This window comes from Mesocricetus auratus, unplaced genomic scaffold (assembly GCF_017639785.1).
Source record: "Mesocricetus auratus isolate SY011 unplaced genomic scaffold, BCM_Maur_2.0 Super-Scaffold_100676, whole genome shotgun sequence".
NCBI classification, from domain to species: Eukaryota; Metazoa; Chordata; class Mammalia; order Rodentia; family Cricetidae; genus Mesocricetus; species Mesocricetus auratus.
This window is the reverse complement of record NW_024429266.1, coordinates 79,578-87,665: the sequence shown is the minus strand read 5'-3', so window position 1 is coordinate 87,665 and position 8,088 is coordinate 79,578. Positions and strand designations below refer to the sequence as shown.

General features: G+C 42.0%; 1 pseudogene; it reads right to left on the bottom strand.

Moving 5' to 3' along the window:
• Positions 1-6,095: 6,095 nt before the first annotated feature.
• LOC101842138 lies at positions 6,096-6,949 on the bottom strand (annotated as a pseudogene).
• Between the last annotated feature and the right edge of the window lie 1,139 nt (positions 6,950-8,088).

Below are 8,088 nucleotides of genomic sequence, written 5' to 3'. Positions count from 1 at the left end.
ACCAAGCTAGACTTACTTGGAATCTTCCATGGATATTGCACTGGTACCCTACACAGGATGAATAGTATTTGTTCATGTCTTCCTAGGAAAAGTCAACACAACAAGTAGCATATACATTGGGTTTATAAGATGCTAAAGCACCCAGGAGGGGATAAAGAAAGGCAAGGCAGATGATGAGGTCTATCTTGGCCCCTGCAAAACAAAAGTAACAAGAATATGCCAAGATAGATCCTCTAGGCGAACTTTCAGAAGGCTTTAAAGTCTGAACAACAGTCTGATAAAGGGGTAGAAAAGATGTGAGTGCTTCCTACTATGCCCTCTGCCGAGGATGAGGATGAGGATGAGAGCCTTCCTAGCCATTACTCTAATGGAGTAGCCAAGTTAACTCACAACTGAGGGCTACACAAGGCACCTTGAGGTCCTCTATGAATGTGTGAAATACTTGTGCTTTAGTGGATGTGGAGACTGAGTGTACATTGATTCATGACAACTCCCTAAGCATTGGAACAATGAGTAGCAGTGAATGGACACAGAGATAGAACAGTCAAGGAGAACAGGCTAATCTGTGTGCCTCAGTACTTTCAATGACAAATTTATGATGAAAATTAATAGAAGCTCAAAGGGTCACACCAGGACTGCCGTAGAAAAGCCAAGTAAACAGTTCCTATAGAATATTGGTCCCAGTCATGGAACGAGATAGAAGCTCAGATATAGGCTTAGAACAGCAATTATTAGCACTATGCAGGACATTTCAACAGATACATTACAGAGTCAACTTTAGTAACAGTTAAAACAGCGTATCCAATTTTGGGCTAGACTTAAGGCCTTTAGCCCACCCTCTTTCTGTGATAGCACAGAATCAAATTCTGCAAAAATGGCATGTATATGTACAGTAATGTGGTTTCATGTCCAAGAGCTCTGCCACCAATGCCATACAGGTTGTGCTGTGATCAGTATCCTTTCAAGTCTCTGAGCCCCCTTGAACTAATGGAACCAAAATCCAAACCACACAAAGTACTGTCTGGAATTCTGGTCATGTCCATAATTGCCTTGTGCACTGATGGCACCACAGAGAGTACCAGGTAGGAATGAATGGTAACACCAATACAAATGAACACAGCTACCATACGGTTTACTTTCCAATTGTTTCAAATGACACACTGATTTAAAACCTTTGGCTGTTTGCTATCTTCCTTCCTCCCTGCCACAGAGGTAGGCAGCTAGACAGGGGGTTTTGGAGGACACTTGGAACAAACATACTGGAATCTGGGAAAAGGGAGCTCTTCTCATGCCCAGAGTCTGCTTTCATTAAACACAAGTAACACATAACAATTTGTAAATATATTCTATACCATATTCTTCACAATATAGCTCCCTTTTAGTTGCCCATGCCACCATAACTTGTTGTAAGTAACCTCAATTAAGTATGTTGTTCATGAAGCTACCCTTGATGGAATCATTTCTTTGGTCTGCTGTTACCCCATCTATTGAACAGAAATAGTTGCTCCAGGGGAGAAATCATGTAACACATTCCTACCAAGAATAAATAAGAGCACCTGTGTTCACTAAGTCTTGTGTTATTTTCTTGTAAAAACAATATTTTACTAATTCATTGAGCATTTCATGTAAGATAGTTTGATCACATTTATCCCTTCCTACAGTTCTCCCAGATTCATCCCACATCCTTACCCACCCAACTTCACATTCCCCCCAAATAAGACCATTTAGTACAATTTCTACCACCCAGATAAATACTGTTGGTTGGCTGGCCATGCCCTGGAGTGTAGTCATATCCTTAAAGAAAACTGATGCTCCTTTTTTCAAGGGCTTGAATTGCCTATGTATTGCCAAGAACACAGGTGGGAATGGGCATACTGCTTGGCCAAGAGCCCACAGATTGCTTTAAGATAAATAAACCAGTTTCTTCAATGATTAGCTTCTCCCAGTCAAATATTTTGAAAGTCAGTTGAAGGTTCCTGTCATTACACTAATATGGGATATCTGCAATGCTTAACTATCTAAGCGCATGACTTGTAATATGGATATGCTGCATACAACATGTTATATGTGCACAAATAAAAATAAACTTGTAGAGACTTCTTGTAAAAGCATTCTGGTCAGTCAGCTTAAAGAGCAAAGAGGAACTGCTTATTTTAGGGGATTTCCATGCTGTCATGTGGGTTATCCCTTACAAGTGAAAGAAGTTCATTCATATCATAGAAAAGAAGGTTCTTTCCTTTTTGGAAAATAGAAATAATGTAGTATTAGATGAGAAGAATCAAAATCTAGACTATGGTTAGGATTATTCCTTTCCTCTCCCAACCCATCTCTTTACATTCGTAGGTGAGTACTTAAACCAATACTTGCTAAAATAAACAACCACAGAATACTTATTTTCCTTGATTTTGAGTATGCATATGAATGTATGTCTTGTGTGTGTGTGTGTGTGTGTGTGTGTGTGTGTGTGTATGTGTGTCTTCATGCACCCATGAAGTCCAGGAGAGGGGAGTGTATCCTACAGCTTTAGTTAAAGGCAGTTGTAAACCACACAATGTGGGAAGTGAACTTGGACACTCTGGGAAAGCAGCAAGTGATCTTAACCACTGAATCACCTCTGCAGCCCTGTCTCAGAATACTTCTATCTAAATTGTATATGAAAATGCTCTGACATACATTGCAGCGTTAAAACAAGATGATGGTGCTGGTGGTGATAATGGAGTGTGGTAATCTGGAGAATACTGGGCAAGAACATTTATAGGGGCTTTCTGGTACTTAACATTGCAGGCATTTCATGATCATTTTTTTTATTTCTTTGAGGTCAAGACATAGAATATTTTCCTATTATTTGGAGCTACCTTCCTGCAAAACTCCTAGATTTTTATAAACTATTTGACCACATTTAACCTGTTTCAGGTATTTTATTTATGGGATACTAAAGCAAAGTGCTGGCCATTCAGAGTTCCTAGATATGCAGAATACCCAAACAAACTACTCTTGGCCCCCAGGAATGGTGATTGTTAACATCATGGCATCCAATGCTCCAGAAGAGTAGTGAAAGCCATGAAGTTGCGAAAGAGGATCTCTAGACATCAATACTCTTTCTTCGTTGCTCTTTGTTTCTCCTGCTTATTTTTATCCAACTTTTTGTCTAAACAGAGATCATTGATTTCTAGAAGATGTTGGTTAGTCTCATCACCTTTCACACTCATACAAAAATCCTTCATTTTTCTTCTCAACCTAGAACTCACTTTAAACAGAACTGTAATAATCAAAATTCTGGGTGACAGTCAAATTTCAAATGGTAATTTTTCAGAACTCTCTAATTCAAATCAGAAATCAAAATGTAACCAGAAATAATTTTTAAAAAGGTTTTCACTGAATTTAAACATTAAATTGAAATATCTATCTGTCTTTGTTAGGGTTTCTATTGCTGCAACAAAACACCATGACCAAAAAGGAAGTTGAGGAGGAAAGGGCTCATTCAGCTTACAATTCCACGTTGCTATTCATCACCAGAGAAAGTCAGGATAGGAACTAAAGCATGGCACAAAACTGAAGGCAGGAGCCGATGCAGAGGCCATGGAGGATGCTCTTTACTGGCCTGGTCCCCTGACTTACTCAGCCTGCTTTCTTGTAGAACCCAGGATCACCAGCCAAGGGATGGCCCCACTCATAATGGGCTGGGCTCTTCCCCCATCAATCACTAATTAAGGAAATGCCTTACAGATGAATCTAATGGGGAGAATTTCTCAATTGAAGTTTCCTCCTTAACATATAATTTTAGTTTGTGCCAAGTAGACATAAGACTAGCCAGCTATCATCTATCTATCTATCTATCTATCTATCTATCTATCTATCTATGATCATCATCTATCTCTATCTATTCTCTGTCTCATATTACAAAAACAAGTAGGTGTAATTTTTAAAAGTCACTTTGCTTCTAATTGGAAGCAAAAATGTTTCTGAGAGTTGGAGTTCAGTTTGCATATTATGAAATATTAGAGAAGGATTGGAGAGATGGCTAAGCAGGTAAGAACATTTGCTGCTTTTGCAGAGGACCTAGGTTTGGTTCCTAGCACCAATATGGTGGCTCACCTTGTTGATATCTCTAGTTTCAGAGAATCTGATGTTCTCCTGTGGCCTGCATGGGCACCAGACAGGCACGTGATTGTACATACATGCATGCAAACAAATGCTCATACTCACAAAGCAAAAATAAGTAAAGCCTTAAAATAAAAATAGAAAAGAGAAGTTAGAGATATTGTTTCTCAATATTAGAGATAAAACAAGTGAAATAATCTTGAATTTGATTTTTAAAAGCTGTTAAAGACTGTAGATAGTGTTTTTATTACTGACAATCCCACTACCCCTTGCAGTGACCTCTATAAATCTGTTTTGTTCTTATTTTAAAGGCTATAACTTATTAACTGGTAAAAATATTCAACATAATTAGCAATGAAAATTCAACTTTTCCATTATAGGGATGATAGCATCTATTAAAATTGTTAAACTTATTAATACAATTTTAACATACCTGTAAGAGCCCCAAGTCAGTATGTTTGAGTTTATAGAAACTAACAATCAAAATAGCTTTTCTGTAAACACAAAAGCAATGAGACACAATAAAAACAAATTTAATAAAATATTTTATAGTTTTCAGTGACTGAAATTTTTCTAAATTTTTGAGCAATACAACACTGTTTGAGGTTATAATATTTTCAAGTATGTTTGTGTCATGTGTGTATGTATTATGTGTGTATGGTATAAACAGATTAATAACATCTAAATTTTACAAATGTAGGATAAAGATAAAAAGATCAAAGTTCATTAAGGATGTATAACAACAACACAAGACAGTGAACATTCAGTCTGATGGAGCATCTTAACAAATGTTCTACTTTATTTTAAATCACTGGTGTGTGGAACGGAGGCATTTAAAAGCATCTGTTAAACCAATATGGAGTGCGGACAGTACACCATTCTGAAGACGTAAATGCTCTTGCTGGCTAACACATGACAACATGAAAGCCAGTAGCCATTCCAAGTCCTCTTATTACTACACAGCGAATCGAATGACTCAACCTTCCTTCAGAAACGTTAAAATCAATTTATACATTTAAGTTAAATAGCACGAGAATGCTAGTCAACTGCTCTGTCTAAACATACTCCTTATTATATTACTGTTCACTAATTTTTTAGGATTCTGGACGTTTTCTGATAGCAGTGTTCAAGACAGTAATTCCATATTATGTTGTGTATCCAAAAGTTTTACTTCAAAACACTTTATATAAAAATAGCGTAAGGTGTAAGATGTGTAATTGCTCAAAGTGATTAGAAATGCAGTTTTTTCCTAAAGATCATTTGTTGTATACACCAGCGCTACTTGGACTAGTGAGTTTGAAAGCTTAACAGCAGTCCTGAAGATTGGTTGAAGGACATTTTGCCCTGTGCTGGGAAGCCTGGCTTCCACTGTCTTTTAGTTTCTTCTTTTATTTTCCAGCCAAGCAAAACTATGCAACTGCATAGAGACATTACTGTTTAGCACAGCTAACTGTTACATACTGTTTTTTTATTTGTTTGTTTGTTTCTCCTTTCTACTGCATTAATTTTTAACCATCCTAATAGTTCACATGTCTTCCTTTCAGATTAGCATTCTGTGTTTGTGTGTGTGTGTGTGTGTGTGTGTGTGTGTGTGTGTGTGTGTGTGTGTGTGAGTTAGGACTTTTATGATTTTAAGTACAGAGAGCGGTCACCTGCCCAATGCCACACAGCAAGTGAGTGGCTAACTGGGATTTATCTTAGGTTTGTAGGAATAAGGAGTCAAGGACCTTGACTGTGCTCAGCGCCAAGCCCACTGTCATTGAGCTGGGCCACAGCCCTTCTTCTTTCTGTTTTCCAATTGGGGGTCAGGCACTGTCTATTGGCGGGAGAACCGCAGGCACTGCAAGGTCTGAGAGAAATAGGAGGGTAGGGGTGCCAGGAGTTTACTGGGAGGGGGGTCCTTGGACCTGGTGCCTGGGAGGAGGAGGCAGTGCAGGTGCAGGGGCATCTGAGCCACCTGGGAAGGACTCAGATGGAGCCGTCTGATGAGAGCTTCATCCAGCACCTGCCTCTGGGGCTTGGTGGTCTTGGCTGGTCACAGAAAGCACTGGCCCAGAATGGTGCCCACTCAAGGAGCATAGGTGTGGTCCCCAAGCATTGGGCAGAGCTGTAGAGCCATGTGCACCTGCAGCTGACTGGGGAATACTGTCAGGGGTTGCAGCTGGACCAGAGCACAGCCACGGCCTGTGGCCATCACATGGAAATGGCTGAGGGTCTTCTTGACACCTTCTAAGATGTCCTTTCGAGATGGGGATATCACCGGGATTGCAAAGATCAATGCCATCCATGCGTGCCAGCTTCAGAGCCACGTGGATCGCCCCCTCAGAAGGCTCAGGGATGCCATCAGTGATGGCACAGTAGGTGGCTGTGGGCCTCTGTGTTCTCCTTGAGTGAACGAAGAACTTCTGCAGGCAGCTTGCTGTCTGGGGGCAGCTGGAGAGGAGCACAAGCCCGGGGGCCTCCTTTCCAGATGCTCACACAACCTGGAGCTCCCGGTGTTCGAGCCCCAGGACCTGGCTCAGCTGTGGCAGCACAGAAAGCAAGGTCAGCTCCCCAGGTCTCCCTGTCACAGGCAGACCCTGTGGCTTGTTCAGTGTCACCAGAGGTCCTTTTGATCCACCACAGCTGCCCTCAGCACGTCAGCCAACTCCTCTGGGCCGAGGTTCTCTGTCCGCAGAAGCCTGAGAAAGGGTTGGTCCTCCACTGGGTCCTTGCACTTGCTGGAATCTTGAGGTTGAGTCCGATGCCCGGCTTCGGTGCTGAAGCCTGCATCTCTCGGCCATGCCCCAGTCCTCAGCCAGGGCTGCCAGGTGCCAGACACACAACGCCAAACACGGAAGACGCCCATCACCGGAACAACCAGATTAGCATTCTTACAATTGTTAAAAACCCTCTCATTGTCATCAAAGTTTGCTATGATTTTCTTACTGAAGTGTGAAAAATACAAGAGTATCTACTGAATCAGAAGTCAATTTGAACGTACAATAGTTTCTTTGCAAGATAACTTTTTACATAGCTTCTTCTCACCCCCTTTCCTACTTTCAGTATTCTTTGTATTTACATATTTTAGAATGGAAGGTGTTGTTCAAAGTTGAGTCATCCAGGCACTTAAGTTTGCTGTAGTTTGGAGGAAACGAGACAACTCTGTAGCATTTGTTTCTCCAAGGGTAAGGAGTAAAGCTGCCAGCTTCCAGGCTGCAGTTTCTTTGACAATAGTGTTCATTCACGTAGAAAATCTTCCCCTAGTCAGCCCCACCTGATGCCTAACTGCTTAGACCAGGTCTAGCCAGGCAAAAGACAGCCAGGGGCCTGCCCCTTGTGATACCAGGCATGTGGGCCCTATTACAATAAGGAAATATGTGGTGGAGAGAGGGAGAGAGATAGAGAAATGGAATGGGTCATGTTCTATGGAAAGACTAAGAAAGGAAGAAGAAACGAAGATGATGAAGAGTGGGTAGATGTTGGAGGCCTGCTTGACACCCGAGACCATGGTGAAGGCAGTGAGGAGTAGTCTGAGGTGGGGAGGTCTGCTCACCACTTGGAGTCATGGTAATGTCCAGGCCAGGCTGTTGCCAAGGGCCATGTTGGTGTCCCTGGTCCTACAGTAGCCAGGGTCTCTGTTGATGTACATGGCTCTTGTTGCTGTCAAGAGCCATGCTGATTCCAGTGGGCTGGGCCACCTCCATAATACATACTGCCCCGGGGGCTATACTGGTCTGGTTGGCCTTTGCTGCCAACTGGGACCACGGTGACAACCACTCCTAAGATGCTGCCAAGTACCATGTCTGGGTTCATGATCCTACCACAGCCTAGGTCTTTGCTGATGCCCATATCTAATGGTGCCACCAAAGGCCTCATGAAGCCTGGTGGCCTTGTTGGTGTCCAGAGGCCATGCTGCTACCAGAGCCATTCTGTTTGAGGGGCCGGGGGTACCAATTGGTGCTAGGATGTCAACCAGGCCAAGCTGCTGCCTGACAGTCATGGTTG